The 24645-nt window shown below is 41.7% G+C and overlaps 1 pseudogene; it reads right to left on the bottom strand.

Moving 5' to 3' along the window:
• Nucleotides 1-20: 20 nt before the first annotated feature.
• LOC142451376 (asparagine synthetase [glutamine-hydrolyzing] pseudogene) lies at nucleotides 21-21213 on the bottom strand (annotated as a pseudogene).
• Nucleotides 21214-24645: the final 3432 nt, after the last annotated feature.

The raw sequence follows: 24645 nt of genomic DNA, 5'->3' as shown, positions 1-24645 counted from the left end.
GCCTCCGAGAGGAAGTGGCGTCACTGGAGCGTGACGGCCGGCGCCAGCCAATCCAGAGATCGCACCATTGTGACGTATTCAGATTCGGAGCCGGAGGGGGCGGGAAAAGGGGACGGGGGGCGGGTCCACCGACCCAGAAGCGAGGGAGGAGCTGACGTAATCCGCTTGTAAACAAATAAACCCGGAGTGGCGGCGTAGACGGAGGAGCGGTGATTGGGTTGAGGGGGGGAGGGGGGAAGGCGAGGGTGCGCGTGTGAAAGTTCCTCCTCCGGCCCCGGCTCCTCCTCTGCTTCGGCGAGGCCCGGCCCGGCGCCAGCACCACCCCTTGGCGGAGCGCGCTGCCCGGCCTCGCCCGCCCGGAGGCTGGTGCGGAGCCCACGCACCCGCGGGCCGGGACCGTGTCTGGGTCGGTGTCCGTGTCCGTGCTGCGGCCGCTCAGACCGCTTCGCGCGCCCTCGGTGTGGACGGGCCCGGCCCGCGGTTGTCTGGTTGGAGAGCGTGCAGCGAGCTGTGGGGCAGCGCCGAGGACGCAGGCCGGCCCGCAGTGGGAAGGGGAGTGGACCGAACCGGGGGCGTTCTGCCTGGGGGGCCGGCTGCAGCGGGAGGCTCTCCCAGCGGACCCGGCCTCGGAGCCAGTGCACCCCGGGGGCGGTGAGGGGGGACTTGTAGAAGTTTCCTTGCCAAATAGAGGAATAAAAGGTTAGCACCGCTTGCTTGCTTGCTTTTTTAATGGTTACTATTTCAACGTAACCTCTGAGTCACCGAGAGCGGAATGGAAGCCTTACCTGAATCCAGCCGTTAGGGCTGCTAGGAGAGCCGATTACTAGAGATAATATGGGTTCTGAAAAGCTTAGATCCTGTTTGGGGACAGGGCGTCGCAGGGGGGATGGTGGTGGTGGCGGCATTAATGTCGCCAAGACCAGGGATTGTTCCATTTTGTTTTTGTTGTCCCTAGTCTAAACAGTACTACTACGCCAGCCACTGTTTTCTTGTCTATACCAGCGGGGGGATGGGGGTGGAATTAAAGCTGGTGAAGTAACTATTAGCTGTCGGCACTCAAATGTCCTTGCAATACTACTTGAAGAACTTTAGAAGGGGGTGCACTGTGGCAGGAAGGCGTGAGACTGCTAGAACGATTAGGCCTAAGAGAGGGTTAAACTGAACTCCATGAAGGAGAGGGGGAAGGTGCAGGGAAGATGGAGAAGCTAACAGATGGGGAAAGCAAACAAGAGGCCCGTTTCTACCAGATGGAAGTAAATATCCTGAGCTTAGTTGGTCATCAATATTGCAAAACATACCACTTTGAGTTATGTTTTGTTTCTTAATATTTAGTAGAAGGGTATAGAAATGAAGAAACAGACGTTATAATGAAGAAAAAGTTTTGTTTTAAGTGCAACATAAAAGCAACAGCATTTGAAAGAACCTTGAGACTGGTTTTCGTCCGTGCACAATAAAGTCGTTACACAGGAAATAACAATTTTAAAGTAGCGTTAATAGAAGCCTTTGCCTTTTCTGAACGTATAATAAAGTTTCAATGGGTAGAAGTATGAAAAGACATGGTAAAGCATGTACAGTTTTACTCTCCTAAGGTTTTTGTTTTTCAGTTAAAACATTGCATGAAAACATAGAGATCATGATAAATTCCTTCACTGGGCAGAGGGAGGGTGTGTGTGTAACCTCTTCCCACCCTGAAAGGAGATGGAGACCCAAGAAAGGAGTCCATGAAATCACCTTAGCCTAAAACAAGTTCTTCAGGTCTCCTCTTCCCCCACTCACCCCTAATCACCAGCTCTACGTGTTTCCCAGACATTACCTGTCATTTGAGCTTTAGATTAGAAATCAGGTGATGTGTTTCTCGTCCATGTCACCGACTTAGACTCCTAAGCATTCTGGGTTTGAGTTGACTCATCCACAAACAGGAACAATGGAATTCATGAAATGTGAAGATTTGAACTCAGACTTCTCTCCTAAACTCACGTTTTCTCTACTACCATTTACCCACCTTCTGTAGCAATAGCTAACCCTGAAAACTTAGAATCACTTAACTAAGGGTAAGGAATTTTTTTTTTAGGCTAAGGAAATTTGTATTCTTTTGATGGAGTGTTTAGTTTCCACAAAAGGAACCTCGGTGTAGTGCACTGCTAACTGCAAAGTAGGCTTGGGAACCAACCACAGGAGGAAGAGGTGACCTTTGGCTTCCTTAAAGCTTTCAGCCTTGAAAAACCTGTGGGAAAGTTCTACACAGTGGACTGGATTGGATTTTAGCCCTCCACCTGCCTTTCTCCCCTTTGCCCTCAATTGAGTCTTTTTTTTCTTTTCTTTTAAACATTTTATTAGGGGCTCATACAACTCTTATCACAATCCATACATACATCAATTGTGTAAGGCACATCTGTACATTCATTGCCCTCATCATTCTCAAAGCATTTGCTCTCCACTTAAGCCCTTGGCATCAGGTCCTCTTTGTCTCCTCCCTCCCTGCTCCTCCGCCCTCATGAGCCCTTGATAATTTATAAATTATTATTTTGTCATATCTTGCCCTATCCGGCATCTCCCTTCACCCACTTTTCTGTTGTCCGTCCCCCAGGGAGGAGGTCACATGTAGATCTTTGTAATCGGTTTCCTCTTTCCAACCCACTCACCCTCTACCCTCCCAGCATCGCCACTCACACCCCTGGTCCTGAAGGTATCATCCGCCCTGGATTCCCTGTACCTCCAGCTCCTATCTGCACCAGTGTACATCCTCTAGTCTAACCAGTCTTGCAAGGGAGCATTCGGATCATGATAGTGGGGGGAGGGGAGGAAGCATTTAGGAACTAGAGGAATGCTGTATTCTTTCTCACCTTAAATTATCCCAGTAAAAGACACATGGATTTTAAAAACGAATGCAATTTTTTTTTACCTCTATAGGGCAAGGGTGAATGTGGGACGTGCTCAGGAACATCTTGGTCCTAAAAGTAAACTTTGGATAGAAGTGTACAATGGAGTCCTGGTGGTGTAGTGGTTATGCGTTGGACTTCGACCTTCAAGTCTCTGAAACTCACAGGGCCAGTTTCTACAGGGTCACTTTGAGTTGGCATTGACTTGACAGTTTTTGAATGAGTACAATGTTAATTGCTAATAGCTTTCTATTCTGGAGAGTATATATACTGCAAAGTGGGCTTGGGAACCCACACCAAGGATTTCATGGATTCACTTCTGTGTGGATATGTGTGTTGTTAGGTACCATCAAGTCAGTTCCAGTTCACAGCGACCCTTCTAACAACAGAACGCACACTGCTTTGTCCTCCTCCATCCTCACAGTGCTTCTTAGTTTGAGCTCACGGTTGCAGCCACTGTCTTGATCCATCTTGTTGAGGACCTTTCTCCTTTTCACTACTGTACCAAGCATGCTGTCCTCCAGGAGCTGGTTTCTCTTGACAACGTGGCCAAAGAATGTGAGACAAGTCTTGCCCTCCTTTCCTCTGAGGAACATTCTGGCTGTACTTCTTTCAAGACAGATTTAGTTCTTTTGGCAGCCCATGGTATTTTTGATATACTTCCATACTTCAATTCTATATTCTTTCATAATTCAGCACCGTAATTCAAATGCATCGATTCTGATTCTTCTTCAATCTTCCCTCTGTAATGTCAAAGCTTAACATGCATATGAGACAATTGAAAATTGTTCTGGGTCAGTCCCACCTCAGTCCTCAAAGTAACAGCCTTGCTTTTCAACACTTTACACACACACACACAATTCATATGCATTTTCCAATACTTTTATCCAGCTACTCCTAGCCAGAAAACAAGCCAGCTTTTGAATCATAAAGGGACTTGTCTTGTGTTGTTATGCTAAACTACAGGCTTTCCTGGGTCTCTGTCCTAGGGCAAATTACTTAACCTTGCCGCATTAGGTTTCCTCCTCAGTAGCTTAAGGGTAATTGTACGTGCCTTCCAGTCAATGAGTCAGCCCACATAAAAACAAAACAAAAGATGCACTGCTCTCCAGATTTAGACTCCTGTGACCGGATAGGACAGAGTGGAACTGCCTGCTGGGGTTTTCCAGAAGGGGAGGTGAACTCCAACCACCCTTTAGGTCAGCAGCTAAGTGCTTCATCGCTGCACCACCAGGTTGCCTAATTCCCATTTTTGAGTAATACCTGTTCTTTCACAAGGTTTTTGTGAGAACTAAATGGGATAATCCAGAGACTGGTTAGCCCTGCGACCAGCACTTAGAACCCCTTCATCTATTGGCATGTTGTTTGGTAATGCTGTATTCTATTTGAGAATACTGTATTTGATGGTAACAATATTATCAAACTAATTCCAAAAACCTAGAATATTTCTTCTCCCATTAAGAATCTTAGGAGTCCTGTCAGAACAAATCCTGGAAACAGACTTGCATTTCAAAAGCAGTTTGCAAACGAAAGCACAAATGCCAGGTTTCTGGAAACTGTTCAGAAAGTACTGTCTCTAAACGGTAACTGTTGAGCAGCTAAGGAGAGTTTCAAAGGGCTGTGATTTATGCTCCTGTCCCTCAGCTCACATGTTACTAGAACAGTTTACTCTGTACTACAAAATAAATCAGAGCCATAGATGTTTTGAGTATTGTGAGGTTTTTTAAACGAAGACAGACAAAAAAGGGAAAAAAAAAAAAAACACTTTTATCCAGAGTAGAGGTTTGAACTTAAAAAAAAAAACCAAAAAACCTAGTAAAATTCAGGGATGAACACAGGTCTGGAAACCTTTTTATCTCACTAAACATTTTTTTGTCACATCACTCTCTGTTAGTACTTTCATTTTAGGATAAAGGTGACATCTTAAGATCCCTCGAATAGAAAGGTATCAGCATCAGGGAAAACATCATGCTCCTCCTAGTGTAATACATTTAAAGTTATTAAATGTCACTTTGGGCATTTTTTATGGACCTGCATTTGGGAACTTGTGTAAATTATTAATATAAGCACATGATATAACAATTAAGCGATTGATTTTATATGCCATTCCCACTCTGATACTTCCCTTTCCCCTTCCAAAATCAAGCCAAACTTACCACCATCCAGTCAATTCTGACTCATAACAACCGTACAGGGTAGAGTAGAGCTGCCCCTTTGAGGTTTCCCAGGCTGCAAATCTTCACAGAAACAAAACGCTAATCTTTCTGTGTTGGAGCAGTTGGTAGGTTTGAACTGCTGCCCTTGATGTTGTGGAGTTGAAATCAATGTGATGGCAGTGAGAGTTTTGAAAATTTCTGTTCATACTTCCTGAATAAATGTTTCTTTCCCTAAGAAGTCTTTCCTGGGTCTCTAGCCTTGAATAAGAGGGGGTAACCCCCCAAAACTGGAATTGTGCTGCGTGGAGCAAAGCTGTCTTAGTATATGCATCCTCCTCCCACCCCCTTCCCTGAAAGGTAAGCCGCTTGCTCAGAGTTAGTGCACCTGTGGTGTCGCCTGGAAAGGCTCTCTCTGGCCACAGTGAATGTTTTCATAGAAGCAGTTTCACTTGAACCTCATTGTTTGGGGGGTGGCTGATTTAAGAGAACTGCGTGTGCAGCTGTGAAATGTTGTTTCCTGCTTGAGGGAGGAGGCTGGGGAAGGCTGCAGAAACTGTTTTGATGTTGGGCAAAGCTTACAAGGAAAGCCTTATGGGAAAAACTAAGTTGTATGAGCAGTTTTCTCTTTTCAAAAAAGGTGAAATGTCAGTTGATGACAAACCTCAGATTCTGGACATCTGTCAACTTCTAGAATGGGCAGAAATGTCGACTCCTGCATTTGGAGTTCATTTCAACAAGTCAGGCTTTTAATCAAGCTTTCTATTTAGCGGCTCTGAAAAGATTGAGTTACAGTATGCAACAAAAAAGGGCTGATTTGTGGCAGAAGGGACTGGTTTTGCCACCACTACAATGCGCCTGGCTCATGCAGCCATCCCAGTGTGCCAGTTTTGGGCCAAACAAACAAAAACAACAACAAACCCAGCTCGCCTCTCTTGCTTGACTCACCTGACCTTGCTCCGTGTGGCTTCTTTTTGTTTCCGCAAACATGAAGAGGGACATGAAAAGACAGTGATTTGATGACACAGAAGAAGTGAAGGAAAATATGAGGGAGGTGCTGTCTGTCAGCTATCCAAACAGATGAGTTTGAAAAAGGTTTCCAAAATTGGAATCTCAGATTCGACAAATGTATTAAGTGTAATGGAGAGTACTTTGGAGGTGATAAGATTGTTGTGGTAGTTATGTAATTTTCATGTCAACTTGATAAATAGGTCTAGGGGTAGGTAGAGTCTAAACTGTCAGTCAGGTCACAGCTGGATGATACTTCCGTGTGACCTTCTCATAAGGATTCTGGGAATTTACTCTCTTTCTCCCTGGAGGTGGGCCACACTCTCTGCTTCACTGTCCTGTGGAGGAATCACTCAGTGAGGTGAAGGAGCCACGTGGATTCCCGTGCCAGCCTCGAGATGCTTCCACCACCACTGGATCCACATGACTTTCCAACCACTGGCCTGTGGTCATCCTGCATTCGGCATCATTGCATGTGCTACCTGAGTCTAAAGAGGAATTTATGGACTAGTATTGAACATGTGGGCTAATATCAGACTTAGTAACTCATCCTGGACTGAGCTGGGATGTTTCCTCAATATATAATTTCTCTTTGATATAAAGCTCTCTCTTTGAATTTGTTTCCTTAGTCAACCAGGCCTACCACAGCTCTTTAGTAAAAAAAATTATATACATAGCTTTGGGAAAAAAATCCTCTTTGGGGAGTACCACCTTGAATATATCGATTACTGCTTTCCCATGCCCTGGCTCTGGTACTTGTCTCCTACTACATTTACTGGTCTCCCTTTCTTTCTGGGTCATATCTCATTCACTATTACAGCTGAAGCCTCACAAAGCCTGGGCACAGGACAAAAGCAAGAACTATTTGTGGAATAGTGTTAAATAAAGAGGCCAAAGCACAAATGGATCAAATCAAAACCACTACTTATAATTTATTAGGTGAAAAATAATATAGGACTACTTAGTCCTAAAAATCAGTCAGGAAAAAACAATCGAACAATCACTATTTGGGAGGAGAACATGAGTAGTACCCAACTGTAATGAACATTTTTTTCTGACACCATAATTATTAGGCCTTGCATAAATTATCTGTGATTAGATATGGTCTTCTGCTGTTTGTGTGACTTTCATTGTTTGATAGTTGTATTTATGGCATGTATTAGAACCCCTAATTATTTTTCTATGTTTTCATTGTTGATCTGTATGGTTCTGGGTTTTATACGTAGATCTTTGCTTTCTCAAGTCCTTTTTTGTATCCGGTGTAAGATCTGTGTGCTGCTTCATTCTTCTGCAGTGGATTTTTAGTTTTGCCAGTACCATTTTTGGAAGAAAGCATCTCTTCCCAACTTAGAGTGTTTCAGTCCATTGTCAAAGAGAAGGTTTCTGTGAGTGGATGGATTTACTTCTGGGTTCACAACTCTTTGTCATTTGTCTATGTGTCTTACAATTATCGCAGCACTAGGCTGTGTTGACTGCCATGGCTATACATAGGTTTTGAGATTAGGAAGTGAGAGGCCTCTGCTTTCTTGTGCTTCGTGAGTAGTGTTTAGCAGAATCTGCACCACGATTGAATTATATCTATAGATTTCTCTGGGAGTATAGATATTTTCACAATGTCAAGTGTGCTTTTCCATGAGCATGATTTATTCTTCCATTTATGTAGGTCTCTTCAGTTTTCTTTTAGTAGCATTTAAAATTTTCATACAGATCTTTTGTTTCTAAAATTTCTTAGTATTTCATTTTGGGGGGTGGAATTGTGAATGATATTTTCTTGATTTCCGTTTAGAGCTCTCTTTGTTAGCCTGAAGACATCATATTTAGGTTTGTATGTTGATCTTGTGCCTAGCCATGTTGCTGAATCTATTCCAACCATTTTCTTGCAGATTATTTGGGATTTTCTAAACATAGGATCATATTATCTACAGAGCAAGTTTTACTTCTTGTTTTTTTGTTTAGACAATTTAGATGCTTTCATTTCCCTTTCTTGCCTTACAGCTCTAACTAAGGCTTCTAGAGCAATATTGAATAAGAGGGGTGTTAAAGGGTATTCTTGCTTGGTCCTTACATGCAAGAGGGGTACTTTCAATTTCTCTCTGTTAAGGGTAAAGGTGACCATTGACTTTGTACATATGTCTTTTATTATGTGAAGGAATTTCCCTTCTATTACTATTTTGTTGATTGATCTTATCAGGAATGGATGTTGGATTTTGTCAAATACCTTTTCTGCATCAATTGATACAATCATGGTTATTTTACTTTATGTGCTATATTACATTGATTGTTTTTCTTACGTTGAATCATTCTTGCATGCCTAATATGACCTACTTGGTCATAATGTTATTTAGCTATTTAGGCATATTGGATTCTTTTTCTAAAATCATTTTATTGGGGCTCATTCAACGCGTATCACAATCCATACATCCATCCATTGTGTCAAGCACATTTGAACATTTGTTGCCATCATCATTCTCAAAACATTTTCTTTCTACTTGAGTCCTTGGTATCAGCTCTCGTTTTCTTCCTCCCTTCTTCACCCTCCCTCCCATGTTGTTGGAGTCTATTGGCTAGGATTGGAGCAAATATGTTTGCATCTATGTTCATGAGGGATATTGGCCTTTATTTTTTTTTAATCGTCTGTACCTGATTTTCCCCACCCCCAACCGTTTTATTGGCACATAGTTTACATATTATACAAGCTAGTAGTTCAGTCATTCAATCATATCAAGAATTGTACAATCATTACATCATTTGAGTAGTATTGTTTTATTTTTAGACCCATTTCTCTTTTTTTCTCAAGAAAGATTTTTATTGACATACCATATTCATTCCAATCTATCCCTTCCCTTCCCACACATTTCTGTTGTTCAGTCCCATCATTGGGGCTATATAATCATCAATGCTATCAACTCCCCACCACCACCTGCTGCCCCTCCCCCCAGCCTCATTTGACTATCAGGCCTATGCGCACATCATAAAATGAGGTCAGGAATTTTATATCTTGCTCTGTACTCTGAAATAATTTGAGTAGAATTGATGTCAGCTCTGCCTGTTTGGTAGAATTCACCAGTGTAGCCATCTGTGCCCAGACTGTTTTTTTGTTGGGAGGTTGTTTTTTTTCTTCAGATGTAAGACTTTTATTTGACTCCCAAGTAAACTTGGGTAGTCGGCTCCTTTCTCCCAGGACCCAGCTGTGGCCCCATACAATGCCAAACTGGCAGCATTCCCGTTGGCTCTTCTGCTCAGGGAGCCCTTAAACGTTGGCACCTGACTTGTAATGGGTCAGTGTGCGGGCAGAAGGGTCAGAGAAGTTGATCCACTTAGGCATCCAACAATGGGCCAGCCAGTCAGCCGACCAGGCTAGTGGCGTTCCAAGATCCGACGGCGGTGGTAACCTTCTTTCGTTTTCGCAGTGGGGAAGGGAAACTTCTCCGAGGCAGTAGCCATTGTTGGATCATCAACCTGATGTCCAACATAGTCCTGTAAAACCCTGGACCAAGAATTCTTCACCGAGGTGATCCCATCGCTAAAAGCTTCTTTCGGTCGCCAAAGAATCTCTTTAGGTAACAGGTTAGTGTCCTCAAAGGTTTCTCGCAGGAGATGTTTGTCTGTCCCATGCTTTGGAATCCTCATTTCTGGTGAGACAAGTAGTAGGAAGAGCATCAATGATCCAGGTATGAGACTCTCAGTTCAAGGCCATGGCAGCAGTAGTTCGATCTGCACGGAGAACATCAAATAAGTAGAGTTCTTTCAGGAACCTCTCACTCTGTTCCTCAGCTTTCTCTGCAGACAGAGCCTTGTGGAAAATATATGTAACCTTGTGTAAGTTCATCTGAACCTTTTCCAGAGAAGATCACCATGCTATCTGTGTGCTTCCAGAGGTATTTGGAAATTAAATACTTAACTACTGAAGCATGAACTGTTTTAATGTCATAAGTTTCCAAGGAAAATATGACTTCATCCAGGACCCTAATTCCTTCCCCAGAATTAAAGAGGACCACCTGGTGCTCACTTCCTATGTGATTTGCTACTTTTCTAGCAGCCTGTAAATCAGGACTGTCTTCCATCCCAATTGCAAACATCTGGAAGGTGTACTGAACATGGGCCTCTTTAAGCTGCTTCATCAGGGTGGCAGCAACTAGACGGGAATCCAAACCCCCTGATAAAAGGCATCCTATCCTTCTGTCCGTCATCAAATGCTTCTTCACAGCATTGTTAAAGAGGATCCAAATGTTGTTCTTGACGGTCTCTATCTCAAAACCTGGGAATAGTTTCTCCACATTGTCATACATGGCATGCTGAGGCTCATCCCGACAGTGATGTTATTTGACCCTGTCCACAGACACGACTTTGCCATTTGGCTTTAACTCCAGTTTTGTAGTGTCCAGGAAGAAAAGGCTCCAGTTTTAAAAATGGAATCATGGAATGCTTCAAGTTAACAAGGCCTTTAGCTTCTAAACACATAGCCAAGAATCCATCTTCAGTCATGGCTTTAAACAAGGTCTGACTCCATAGGTAACTCTTCCCAGGAACAACTTCTTATTGGAAGTATCCAATAAAATGAATGCAAACGTCCCATCCAGCAGAGAGATGGTTAGCTCAATTTTGCCTTTGTCATAAAGATAAAAGATGATCTTACCGTCCACTTTAGTCTGATATTCACATGCAAAGTGGTGACGCAGCTTCTCATGGTGGTGGATTTCACCATTGCAACAGAACCAAAAGGAAGGCTATTTCTTCCATTGAATTGGCTGCATTCCAAACAGTGGATCAACCACCACCAACCGATGAAATCCAAACCAGCGGTTGGTGTTTTCATTGACGTTCTCCAAACGAATGGCATCTGGACCTCTGTGTGCAATCTTCAGAGCTCCCAGACACTGCCAAGGGGAGCCATGTGGGGGGGGGGGCACATGGGGGAGAGCCACGTGGGGGAGAGCCACGTGGGGGAGAGCCACGTGCTCTGTTTGCCCAGAGGGAGGTGTTGTTCCAGAGCACACACCACAGCTTGTACAGGTTGATGATGCCTTCTGAAGGTATGTGCTACAGCAAAGCCCTCGAGTTGTCTGTCCCTGCTGATGCTGCCTGTCTGGAGCACAAACCTGGATTGTTTTGCCTGCGGGAGCTGCTGGGAAGTTTTTAATGATCTGACCAAATTCTTCTTTGATTATGGGTCTTCAGATTTTCTATTTTTGTCATTGTTTAAGTGGTTAAGCTCATCATAATCCATGCATCCATCCATCGTGTCGAGCACATTTGTACATATGTTGTCACTATCATTTTCAAAACACTTTCTACTTGAGCCCTTACTATCAGTTCATTCCCCACCTCCCTCATGATCCCTTATTAATTTTTAATTTTTTTCATGTCTTACACCAACCACTGTCTCCCTTCACCCACTTTTCTGTTGTCTGTCCTTCTGGAGGGGCTGTTGAATGTCAATCATTGTGATTGGTTCCCCTTTTCTCCCCCAACCTTCTCCTTACCCACCTGGTACCACTACTCTCATTATTGGTCCTGAGGGGTTTATCTGTCCTGAATTCCCTGTTGCGAGCTCTTGTCTGTACCAGTGTACATGCTCTGATCTAGCCAGATTTGTAAGGTAAATTGGGGTCATGACAGTTGGGTGGGGACATTAAAGAACTAGAGTTTGTATCTTTTCCTTTGTTATATTTCCCCTTGTTTGACATAGAAAAGGGAAAGCTGTGTGGGGCAGAATACTCTGTGGTTTGGCACAATCTGCCAGCTAAAGTCAGCGTGCTTGCTCCTGGAAGGAATTTTTGCAGGCACAAAAATCAGCTGAGGTTGGGGCAGTTGGTTATAGAAGGAGTTTCCTCCCATCCAGGTTTGGAAAGGAACTCAACACTACGTGTTCTGCTTGTCTGATGAGGGAATTCAAGCACCTCCAGACGTGGGGTTGTGCACTTAGTGTCTGGTCCGCACAGGTAAGACTTTGAAACCAGGTAGAGCAAGGGCTTTTCCGGGAGCAAAGGGCCTCCACAATCTGCTGGGTGAGTCGGGAGAGGGGCAGGCTCCACTCCTGGTCACCTGGAAGGTGTGGATAATAAGGAAGGATCTCCTTTCTCATCACCAGTTCCTCCTTTTCTAGACTGCCCTCTGGATGGAATGCTGTTTGTAAACATTCAAGGTAACCGCTGCACTAGGTTAGCTGACAAGTCACCCTCTGTCTCCTCTCACAACACCATTGTTCAGCTTCTCCTCACTGAAATTTAATAAATATCTCTATTCTTTCTTCTGAAGTCAGGACTATCATCTGCATCTATCTCATTTGATCTCTTGTGTCTTTGATAGAGAGGATCTTTGTAACATGTCTGCTGAGTTTGCCATCGGACTGGAAGTACCCACCCATTTTAGTATTTAACATCAGGTTACCATGGCTATGATCTGCTTGAGTACTGCTCTTTCATACTGCCTTTCTAGTCTGAGTTTATTCACAAAGCCCCCTGCCAACATACCAAGTCACTCATTTTATCCTCATGGCCCTGCGTTACTGTGGAGAAACTCCCACCGTTTTTAAAATGCCTGTGTTCCAGTTCACAGACTTGTCCCCTAAGGCTTCCTCCACCACCTTTTATAATCCCACTGAGTAATTGTAATCTACCTGGACCCTCTTCTCCCCTGAATGCATATTCATGCCCAAGGACCATTCAGACTGAGTGGGAGGCAGCTTCCCTAATGCAAATTGCTAGCTGCATGTATTAAAGTCATGGTCATTGTGAACATACCTCCAGATACAATGCTAGGCATCCTTGGTGCTTTCTCTAACTCACAGCTTCATCAAGTACACTGTAAAGGCCAAGTGGTAGGGTTCTTTAGAGAATATTAATGGCAGACAGTGACAAGGCAATGATTTTTTCAGTGTGTTTGTGAGTTACAGGGAAGAACCTAAAGTGAAAGGTCTTTGCTAGATTGGGGAAGTGAACCCATGATTAGATGTGAATGAGAAGAAAAATTGGAGGGGATTGATCTTGAAATAGAGCTCTATTGCTTTAGTGGGTATATGTTGGGCTTTTAGCCACAAGGTCAGCAGTTCTAAGCCACCAACTGCACCTTCAGAGAAAAATGATGCTTTCTACTGCTGTAATGAGTTATAGCTTCTTTTCGGAAACCCACAGGGAAAGTTCTACTTTGTCTAGTACAGTTGCTATGAGTTGGAATCCATTTGGTAACAGTGAGTGAGAATCTTAAAGCCATGTCCTTGGATGGTGAACTGGTTATGGTGCGTGGCTGCTAATGGAAAGATCGGAGATGCTTTTAACGAAAGGCCTGATGATCTACGTCTGAAAGATGGCTGCCAGTGAAACTCCACTCTCCTCCGAAAAAACATGTGACCTCCATGAATCAGAGTCAACCCAAAGGCAACTGGTTCAGACTGGAGTAACTTAGAGCGATTAAACGTAGAAAGAGAAATTTTGTTGAAAAAACTGGTGGGTTGTGAGGACACAGGATGCTGTAGGATCTCGGAGGCATTTTAGAACCAAAAGGATGTCAGATTTATATTTTAGAAAGACTACTCTGGCTACCCTGAGTATGGTGAGTTAGATACTCCTGAAGTGACTTCTATTTTGGTCTTCAACTCTTATTTAAATCTTTAAACAATTTAACTTTTCTTGTGGGCATCTGTCTTCGATGAGAGACCTGTGAGTTTAGATCTAGTGGGACCAGTAGGGATACTCACCATTACATTAACAAAGATGGCCAATTAGATATACCAGGAATCAGGAAACACAAAAACATGTAAGTAAGAGAGTCACACGTACAGATCTGGAGCAAAACTCAGCGTGTCCCTCTTGTTACAACAACTTAGATTGTTTGAGGTGGGAAAAACATTAAAGGAAAAGGACCGGGAAATTGACCTCAGACACATGTGAGCTTACCTTGACTCTAAATCAACTTCACTGCAATGTGTACTAGTAACAAGAAACATCATTCCCATCGTTAACACTAACGGTCTAACATCATTAACAATGTTTAAATGCATTCTCATTTAATTCTTAGAAACAAAACAAAAATGGTAAGTATAGGAGGAAACAGACTTAAAAATGATTTGTGCTCTAAAGCTTGACTCCAGACTTGAGCTTTGAGCAGCTGGCTGACGTTGCAAACATATTCTTGATTAATATCAAGAAGGCCCCTTTCCCAAGAGGGCCTGTGAGAAATCAAACCACATGAAATTAGGAGTTGGTTTGATGAGTTAGTAGATACAGTAGGAGAAGTAGAAAACAAAAAACTTGAGGTAGCTGAAGAGATTGCTTATGGCCGACATACTCTAGACTCTGACTGTATTTATTAAAAAGACCTACTGAAAAATGAATCCCAGACATATCAAACCATCAATCTGCCAAATAAAATAATTTCACTGGAATGAAAATTATCCCTAGAGAATGATAAGAGAATGAAGCAAAAGAAAACCCTTCCGTATAAGACTACTTAAGCATCTCATTTCCCTTTTTGTTTAAATTGGTAAGGGGAAAGTTCCAGCTGGTCAGCAACTAGGTCTCTCTTCCTTAGAACCTGTGAGGAAGCCTGGGACTGCCCAGAGGCCAAGAACTGTGCTCTCCGCACATTTCTATGGTACCTGATCCCTTGCCTTCCAGGAATGCTCACAACCTTTCTATGGTCAAGATCTGGAGCCACTTTTCAAATCCCTTCTCCAGACTTCCTTTCCTTTTAGCATAGCCATGCAACTCTGCCTTCTTTACTCCTCTGCCTACTGTGAGGATCTACTGCTCAACAACTTGTTTATTTAGTTCCTTAAACACCACCATTTTAGAGACCATGGGGGGCACAAAGGATGAAAGCCTTAGGCTGCTAACAGAAAGGTTGATGGTTGAAGCCCATTCAGATGTGCCTCAGAAGAAAGGCTTGGGGACATACTGCTAAAAAGTATTTCATGCCTATACACATGGTTGCCACGAGTCCACCATGTGCTCTCCATTCTAAGGCTTCTCCGTTTCTTGCTCCCAGTGGTTTTCTGGGCACTACCTCATTCCCCCAGTCACGGAAGACCTATTTCATTTTAAGATTTTAATAGGAAATTGGGGAACAAGATAAGCAATTCGAGTCAACATTGGGATCTTGCATATTTTAATGATGCCAAGTTCCTACGATTTATAATCTTGGCCTAAACCACAGAAAACTTTCTGAGTGTGCAGTTGCTTTTCTTTCAAAGGAGGGGCAGGACACTGGGACTTCTTGGTGGTTCTCAAAGTACTCCCAGAATATCACCTTGTCACTTAATAGAAATGCCAATTGTCCAACCCCAAAGCTACTGAATTAGAAACTCTTGGAATGGGGCCCCACGATGTGCGCACTAACATTTGAGGATAATTGCTTTCATAAGTTTTAGCAAAATAAGGAATCATAATTTTCAAAAGTTCAACATTATTTTCCCAGCTATTTAGTATCTGAAATCACCACCTCTTTCCTTAAAAGAAAAGAAAATGTTGCACATATAGATAATTTCATGCTTTTGTTTCAACTTCTAAGAACAGGGAATTGTCACTTTTCTGTAAATAGCTAAGTGCCTCTCTCTCACTAAAGTTTGAAATTTTTCAGTATACTTAGGCATTAAAATGATATTGAGGAGCCGTGGTGGTGATATAATGGTTAATTATGAGGCAGCTAATGAAAGGTCAGTGGTTTCAACTTACCCAGTGGCTCTGTGGGAGAAAAGACCTGCTGATTGCTCCTGAACAGATGACAGTTTAGGAAACCCCAGGGGTTAGTTTTATTGTGTCCTGTAGTGTTGCCCTGGGAACCCTGGTGGTGTAGTTATGCATTGTTGTGCATTGTTGGGCTGTTGTCTGCATGATCAGCATTGCAAAACCACCAGCAGATCAGAGGGAGACAGAATGGGCTTTCTACTCCCATAAACTCCTGCAATCTCAGAAACCCACAGGGGTTGCTATGAGTCAGCATTGACTCAATAGCAGTGAGGTTTTGTTTATGTTGCTTGGAGATGGAATTCCCTGGATGGCACAAAGAAAGATGACCTTAGATCATTCCTTTTACCAAATAAATAAATATAGAGGTCATTGCCATGGGATTGACTCCAACCCGGATGAGGCTGCTTCAAAAGTTTGTGGGAAAATGAAATTAAAAGATACTGGAATTTGCTCATGAGCTTTTGGAAGTCCCTTCATAGAGACCTTAGATGACAGAGTAGACCTATCCTGAAAGGCAGTGGTTCTCAACCTGTGGGTCAAGACCCCTTTGGGGGATGAACAACCCTTTCACGGGTCACCCGATTCAAAAGAGTAGCAAATGACAGTGATGAAGTAGCAATGAAAATAATGTTATGGTTGGGGCTCACCACCACATGAGGAACTGTATGGAGAGTCACAGCATGAGGGAGGTGGAGAACCACTGCAGGAGGGTTTCCCAGGCGAAAATCTTAATGCAACCAAACTGCCACGTGATTCCCCGGCAGAGTGGGGGTTAAATCCACTCACCTTTCACTTAAACAGAACCTTTAACCACTTCCCACCCCAAACCAAAAGTCGTTGCCTTCTAGTCAATTCTGATTCACAGCAACCCCTGTGGAGTTCCAAGACTGTAACTGCTTACAGACATAGAAAGCCCCAGCTTTCTCCCATGGAGCTGCAGGTAGATTTGAATTGCCTACGATGCAGGTCACAGCCCACCTCATAACCATTCTCCAACTTCCTTAAATGCATAGATACTTAGCATGATCATGGAAAAGATGTATGCTATTATACATTTGGATGTACTTCAACAAGAATTCAAGAGTTGAAATCCATCAGACAACCCAATTTAGGATATATTTACTATGGGACATGGAAAGTTAGACTAGTATAATTCTTGATAAGACTATTCTTGTTTGGAGGAGAAATTTTCTAAGGAAAATGGTAGTGATTGGCATATCAAATGCATTTATAATCTGGAAGGGGTAAAATGGGAACAATCCCACTATCATCTGTTTTTTTCTACATATTTAGTAAACATTTGTTTTCTCAAAATGGAAAAGGGATCATTTTCAGTCTAGATAATAGTCATAATATGATTTAGTTCAAGGCAAACACTTACTATAAATAGCATTAGTGCATGTGTTAAAAACATTCCATGTGATTTTTAGTGGAGACATTTTTTAATCAAGGAAAATGTAGGATATAGCCTTATTTTCTATAAATAAAATTGTGTCTATATGGCTGATCCTTAAATTTGGGGAATGGCTTTCATGTTTTTTAAATGTCAGATTTTACTATTTCACAGGTAGATTTTAAACAACAATAATGCTCACCCACCACTAAAAGTAACCATGGATCTAAGAAGCTGAATGAACCCTATGCAGGTGATAATCTCAAAGAAAACCACCAAGCCATATCATAATTGAAGTTTTAAAAATCAAATACAAGCATCTCTTTAAGCATAAAATGTTAATTACAAAAGTGAATCAATAAGAATAATCTCTGATTTCTCCATAGAACCTAGATAGGCAAAAAGGGCGTGACATATATAAATGCTGAAATTAAAAAAATTGTTAAGCAATTGTCTCTCAAATATGATGGTAAGTCTGGGACATTTTCAGATAACAGAAGTAAAAGGAATTTGTAAAATTCAGACCAACCTTCAAGAAATATTAAAGGGAGTCTTTTGGACAGACAACCAAGAGCATCAGACAAGATGAAATTAAGACACATGGCAGCAGCAATCAGAATCTAAATCAGAAAAAGAAATCTCAAAAATAAAAGCTGCAAGACTGAAACCAGAGACATCAATCTTTAAATGACAACTTCGAAACCAGAAGGAGGAATAAATGATGTAGCTTTAGAACTATGTAGGGAAGAAGTCAAGGTGATATTAAGAAGTAAAAGATCATTTTAAATTTGAGAAGATAAAGCAGATTTCAGGGTAACCATGAAACTAGCAAGCTTACTCATCAAAATAAAAAAAGAAGGAATAATAAAGACATAAACACAAAATCAACAACAATGAGATCCACAAACAAAAATAACTCAGTACAGAAAATAAAATAGAACAAAGAAACCATCAACACCACAGAAAAAAGCATAAAAAACTTGACAGGTAAGTACACCCACCGAATGTAAATGATTTAAATGTACTATTCAAGGGAAAGAGTGGCAGAATGGACCAAAAAAAGAGCCAACAATGTGCTCTCTACAAACTGTATGTATGTAAATAATCTAAAAATTAAAGGTTGGAAAAATGATCAAGTAAACTGACAAAAAGGGAGTGAGGCGTACATATTGAATAAGTATGGTGAGAAGTTACATCCCTGTCACACACTTTCTTGATTTTAAACCATTCAGTATTCCCTTGTTCTGTTCCACATAAACACAATGAAGTTTTCTGGAATTCCCCTTATTTTAAAGGAACTGCAGCATTCATTGGTGATGATCTTCAGCAGTATTTTACTTGTGTGCAAAAACAGTGCTATTGATCTAAAAGGTGAGCATTCTGTGGGGTCACCTTTCTTTGGAATGGGTACAACTATGGATCTCTTCCAGGCATTTGGCCAAGTAGCTGTTTTCCAAATTTCCTGGCATAGACAATTGGGTGTTTTCCGTGCTTCATTAGCTTGTTGAAATATTTCACTTCATATTCCATGAATTCCCCCAAGAAAACTCAAAACAAACTGTTGTCATTGAGTTGATTCCTACTCAAGGCTAGAGAAGAACCCCCTCATTTTGGGCTAATATTTTCAGCGAAGCTTGCACTTCCTCTTCAGCACCATTGTTTCTGACTCATATGCTGCCTCCTAAAATGGTGGGATGTTCTTTTTGGTGCAGTGACTTTTTGTAGTCCTTCCATTTTATTTTTGATCTTTCTGCAGCATTAATGTTTTTTTTGCCAATAGAAAACTCAACTGAGGCTTGCATTTTTCCTTCAGCATTTTCGGGTTGAAGAAGGCCAAGGTGTTCTTCCTTTCTGCTTTCTTACCCTCTGGTCTCTGCACATATCCTTATAGTACTTTGGTTGTCTTCTGCAACTGTCCTTTAGTTTACCTAGACACTCTTCTCCTATCCATTTACCTGCTACAGGATTAATTACTGGCACGCCTTTAGTGTTTTGGCACAGTCCACAGGCCCACATCTTAACTTCTAACTGTGAAGGGAATAAGCCAACATACAGAGAAACACTCCTCTTTCAAGACATTACAGAGTCATCCCGAAGGGAAATACAAATTATAGGTTGGAAAGAAGGTAATAACAACACTCGAGTTACACAGTTCTAAAGGAGGACAAAGTCTACCAGATAATGTAGCCAAGAGGATTTCACTAAATAGGTAAACTCTTAATACAAAATTTATTTAGGCTCGCTCTAGCAAACATGATCAGCAGACAAGTTCTTTTGAAAGAAAGTTCTCTTTCATCTGCCTAAAAAGAAGGAACACATTTAAACCAAAACAGGAACCACTCTGGCAATATATGTGTATAAAAATAAGCACCCCATGGGACTCTTTCTAAATTAACCAGAACATACAGAGAAGTCTTTGAAAAGAAAATTCTGAGGGGGTAAAAAACCCCAAACAAACACACACACAACCCAATATATTCTTCCTGAGTTTATAAACACTCATAGTTTAATCATCTGAAAAAATGTGCAAATTTATAATTAAGTCCCTCCGTCTCCTAAACTGATGAATGCTTGCAATGTCCTCCGGATATACTCAGTGATGCAAAAGTAACTTGAAATCAAACTGACCAGAGAAACAAGAAGTGACCTACATTGTTCCATCTCAAACCCAATACACACATGCAAGGCCATACCCCTGCAATTCTGGCCCAACCCAAAAAGAAAACCCCAAACAGCTGTTGTCAGTGAGTTGATTCCCATTTAAGGATAGAGAAGATCTGCTCCCCAGAGTTCTCTTGTGTATTGCAAATGATGATAGCATATTAAAATTAGCCAGATTATGAACTGGAAGTTCGGTGCTTCCAACCCACCTACAGGTGCGTTGGACGACAGCCTAGCTATTTGCTTAGCAAAGGTCCCACCCTGGCAAACCCCGTCAAGCATAGCTCAGCTCTGCAGCTGTGAGTTGAAATCTGCCCATCAGCAATCTCGATGGAAGTTGGTACCCAGGTCTTCCTTTTGTGTCCTTGCTGTGTAGTTTCAAGCCAACAGTTTTTAAATTAGGAGCTGAGAACAAACCCTTTGTGTAGTTCTGGCCCAGGAAACACTATATTGGGTATAGTTCTTGACCAAAAGATACTAATAGACATTTCATTTTGCTGCCTCCTTCTTCCTTCTCCTTCTTATCACTAGTTTCCTCATGCCTAAGGTAGTCAGATCATTTTAATCAGGTCAGTTAATCTCCCGAGTCTAGACATAGCTTCCATTCTTACTGGTTGTTCAGATTTGGCCCAAGATGCTATTTATGTGCATCTCTGGACATACTCCTGTAATAAAGCTAGGAATCTTAAAAGAGGATGAACAAATTGCTGCTCAGTGCTGTAGCATTGGTTCTCACTCGTGATCCTGTGTCCAACAGAATGAAACTGTATGGTCCTGCACTATCCTCTAAAGTGTCGGTAAAGCATATATCTGACAGGTTAAAAGAAAATCAATTTTGAAAAAATACAAAAATTGTATTTTGTAAAGATACAAAATCATAGATGAAAATAGGAAGAACGTTTAGCAGGAAACTTGGTTTGTATTACCATTTCTGTAAATAAGTGATATGTTTATTTTTCAACACCTTGTCATTATAAAGAAGAGAAACATGATGGCGTATAGGAGTACAGCTCTGGAAAATTGGCAAAAAACCAAAAAAGGAGGGGGCATGAGTTTATAAGAAAAGGGATTTTGTTTTGGTATTGGATTCAGAAAAACTATTGATACAAATCTTTAGGCAAAGAACCAAATCATGTAAGTTTAGAAAACATCCAGAGAACCATGCTGTAGGTAGCTGTTCTTACAATGACCAAGGTCTTGTTCCAAAGAACAAATTCATGGTCAAATGCCTGGTACATATGAAGGTACTTCAACAAATTCATGGGACCATATGAGGCATACTAGAATTGTAACAATCTTTGCCCTTAGGCAATGTGTAATTACTGTCACTCTCCAGACAGCCAGGGAAGAGCAGGCTCACCCACCCCTCAGGAACTTACCTGGGTGTGCCCTTGATGGAAATTAAGGCACTGGGTCACATGGTTATGAGTCATGCCTCACCCAAGATAGTCAAATGGTATCCAAACCAATCCTGTACATTTTTCTTATCTGTAATAATGTATGGATCCCATTCATGCCCTCCATTCTGCTTCTGTCCTCCCAACTATGGTGCCATCAATCACAATTTCAACAGTGTCCTTTGATTCCCTTGTCCGATTTATCCAGTTGTCTGGTGGTCAATCCTTGGGACATTGGCAGATGGTCTCCTTCATTGGATGGTTTGTTTTTTTCCTATTTAAGACAATAATAAAGGGTTCTCTATGTTTGAACTTGGCTTCTCTTTTTCCCTGCAGTTTACAGGAAAGCCCACCGTAGCGGAGGAAGGGAAGAACGATCATAGTGGATTTTCAGACAGTAGGACCCTCATGACATTTAAGCAAAGATCTGGAGGATGAGTAGAAATGAACATCGATGGAAGGAGCCCCAATGGCATAATGGCTACATATTGGGCTGCTAACCACCAGAGCAGCAGTTCGAAACCACCAGCAGCTCCATGGGAGAGAGATGGGGCTTTCTACTCCTATACAGGTTACAGTCTTGGAAACTCATAGGGGTAGTTCTAGCGTCTCCTGCAAGGTTGCTATGAGTGGACTCAGGGACAATGAGTTTGGATTTGGTTTGAAGGGCTGAGGGTCAGAAGCAGAGAGAAGTTCTCAGGTTACTGTAATTGAGTTTCAACTCATGGTGAATCCAAGGGACCAAGTCGAACCTGTCCTACAGGGTCTTTCTCCCAGGAGCTAGTGGGTGGGTTTGAATTGTCAGTCAACCTGTTCGTTATCAGCCAAAGCAGTTAATTGACTCACAAGGGCTTCTTTGCTTTCACTCAGGTTAGGAAACAGGAATTTACAAATGCTCTAGGGTAGAAGGACAAAGGGACGTCCAAACAATATGGCTCTAGTAGTTGCACCAGGAAAAGGAGAGAGAGGCCAAAGATAAGGCTGGGAAAAATCGTATACAAACTCAGAGCCTGAAGCAACATGGGAGTCTCCTTTAAGATGCTAACTTTACCAAAAGAACAAGATGGATGTCAAGAGTTTTAAGTCAATCAAGGGTATGACCAGATTTGCTTTTTGAATCATGCCCTGTGAGCACCTGAGCAATGGGGACAAAAATAAAAACACAAACAACCACAACCACAAAAACCAGCCAGTTGTCATCAAACCTTTTCTAATCCTAGGGAACTAATGCATTGCAGAGGAGAACGGGGCTCTGTAGGGTTTTCTGCGCTGTGATTTTTCAGAAGCCCATCGGTAGGCCTTGTCTCAAACTGCTTAGGGCACAAATGAGGACCAAGCAAGCTGAAACCATGGAAGTGTAAACTCGACCAGCTGAAGACCCCACCATGATTTACTTAGCAGGACCGCTCCCAGCAGGTCTGTAAAGCCACATTTCTGGCAATGTAGCATGAAATCTGCTCAAATGCTTGATAATATTACACTTAAAGCCCCCAAGTTAATATCAGGGATGGGCAACTTTTTTTTCTCCTATAAAGAGTCTCAGAGCACATATTTTTTATTTTGTGAGCCATGGGATTGCTTCACAACTTCTCAACACTTCTAGTTCCAAAGCAATCATAGACAACATGAGCATGAGAGGAGATTTTTGGAGTTAATGCCACAATTTAAACCAGCAAAACTTTAATGAAATAACTTCTCCTCACAGGACCTGCGGCTTTGAGAACTGTACTGTGATGGAATTAGCAGGATGAACGAGGGACAAAATTCTGAACAAACTGACCTTGTGCACTGAATCGTCATCCGTGTAGGTTCTGAAGATTTAGATCAGCTCCTTAGAAGCAGAGGTTTTGTCTCATTCATGGTTGGGTTTGGCTTTTTAACCCATAGCTAGATTTATGGATTCCCCAATTTATGAATATAATAATATATTACTAGTAGCCTTATCTCACAAGTGAATGTTCACCAATACAACTTTAAAAAATTCTTATCAGTTTATTTTTAAGAGACACTAAATACTGTAAAAAGTTGTATCCCATGGTGATTTCAGGTAAAGACACAATAACCAATCCACTTAAAAAGAGTTTCTTGTCACAGAGTCACATGGGACACATTTAAATTGTTTGCCTCTTTTGGATGAACCCAAACATGTTTGTTCTCCCTGAAGACACCACCTAAGAGAAGGAGACATAACATCTTCATCTCTTAGAACTCTTTGGTCTGTCGCATATATGTGGTTTGAACAGCATCTCTTTTACTTTTGGTTTCGCTCCAAAGAGAAAATGTAAGTTTATTCTACATGAAATTTGACTGTAATAATAGTAAGCTCCCCACAAGGATAGAAACAGTCATGGTACAGAAAGTAAAACGTGTTTTTTGAAACAGGACTCTCACTCTTTTCTTGTGTATTTGCCACTTCACCATCAAGATATGTCTTCTTCCTGGGCGAGTATAAGAAACTTTCACTGGGTTACTATGTGTTTCCACTTTCTAATACTTCTTTATTACTTACACAGACATGTTTTTTTTTAATGATAGGAGTTGAAATGTGTCCCCTAGAATCTGTCCAGAAGTCTTAGTCCCAGTACTTTCTGATGTGAACCTGTTTGAAAGTAGGACTTTTCTTTGTTATATAAATGAAGCTATGTGAGAGTAGAGTATGTCCTAATTTCATCAACTCTGGAGCTCTAGTTGGGTAGTGGGTTACTAACTGAAAGGTCAGGTTCTCAACCACCAGCTACCCCAAAGGCAAAAGATAAAGATTTCTACTCCTGTTATAGGTTTACAATCTTTGAAACCCACGGGGGCAGTTCTACTCTCTCCTGTAGAGCTGCTGTGTGTTGGAATCAACTCACTGACCGTGAGTTTGAGCTATAAGAAGGACAGAATGGACACATAGACACGTGCAGTATCAAAGTGATGGCAAGGAATGACAAAGAACTCCTGGGACTACTGACAAGAAAGATATCCCATTAAAGCCATGCCCTAAATTCAGACTTCTGGCTTCTTGAGCTGTGAGAAAATAAATTTCTGTTTTATAAAGCTACCCACTTGTGGAATTTTTTGTTATAGCAGACAAATATATAAAATCTTTGATGATTAGGTTAAGCTGGAACATAATATACTTACTCATTAAATTTTGTTTTTTCATATAAAGACTTTTACAGCAAGGCCTACAGAAATTAACTCAAGTTGTCTGGCAAGGTATAAGTCAAATGGTTTCCTTTGCAATCCAGGTAGCTCAATTTATTTATGTATTTACAAAAATATTGTTTTGTGAATGGGCTCATAAGACATCAGGCTGCAGGAGAGGTCTATGGCACAGAAAAAGATAGCCTGGACCTAGACTCTAGAGTCATGCTTAACACATAATCTTATACACTTACTGTCATTGAACCTTCCCAACTCATAGCGACTCTACAGGACCAGGGGGAACTGCCCCTATGGGTTTCCAAGACTGTAACTCTAAGA

Source organism: Tenrec ecaudatus, chromosome 6 (genome assembly GCF_050624435.1).
Source record: "Tenrec ecaudatus isolate mTenEca1 chromosome 6, mTenEca1.hap1, whole genome shotgun sequence".
Taxonomy (NCBI): domain Eukaryota; kingdom Metazoa; phylum Chordata; class Mammalia; order Afrosoricida; family Tenrecidae; genus Tenrec; species Tenrec ecaudatus.
The sequence above is the reverse complement of the archived record's forward strand: the minus strand, read 5'-3'. Positions and strand labels throughout refer to the sequence as shown.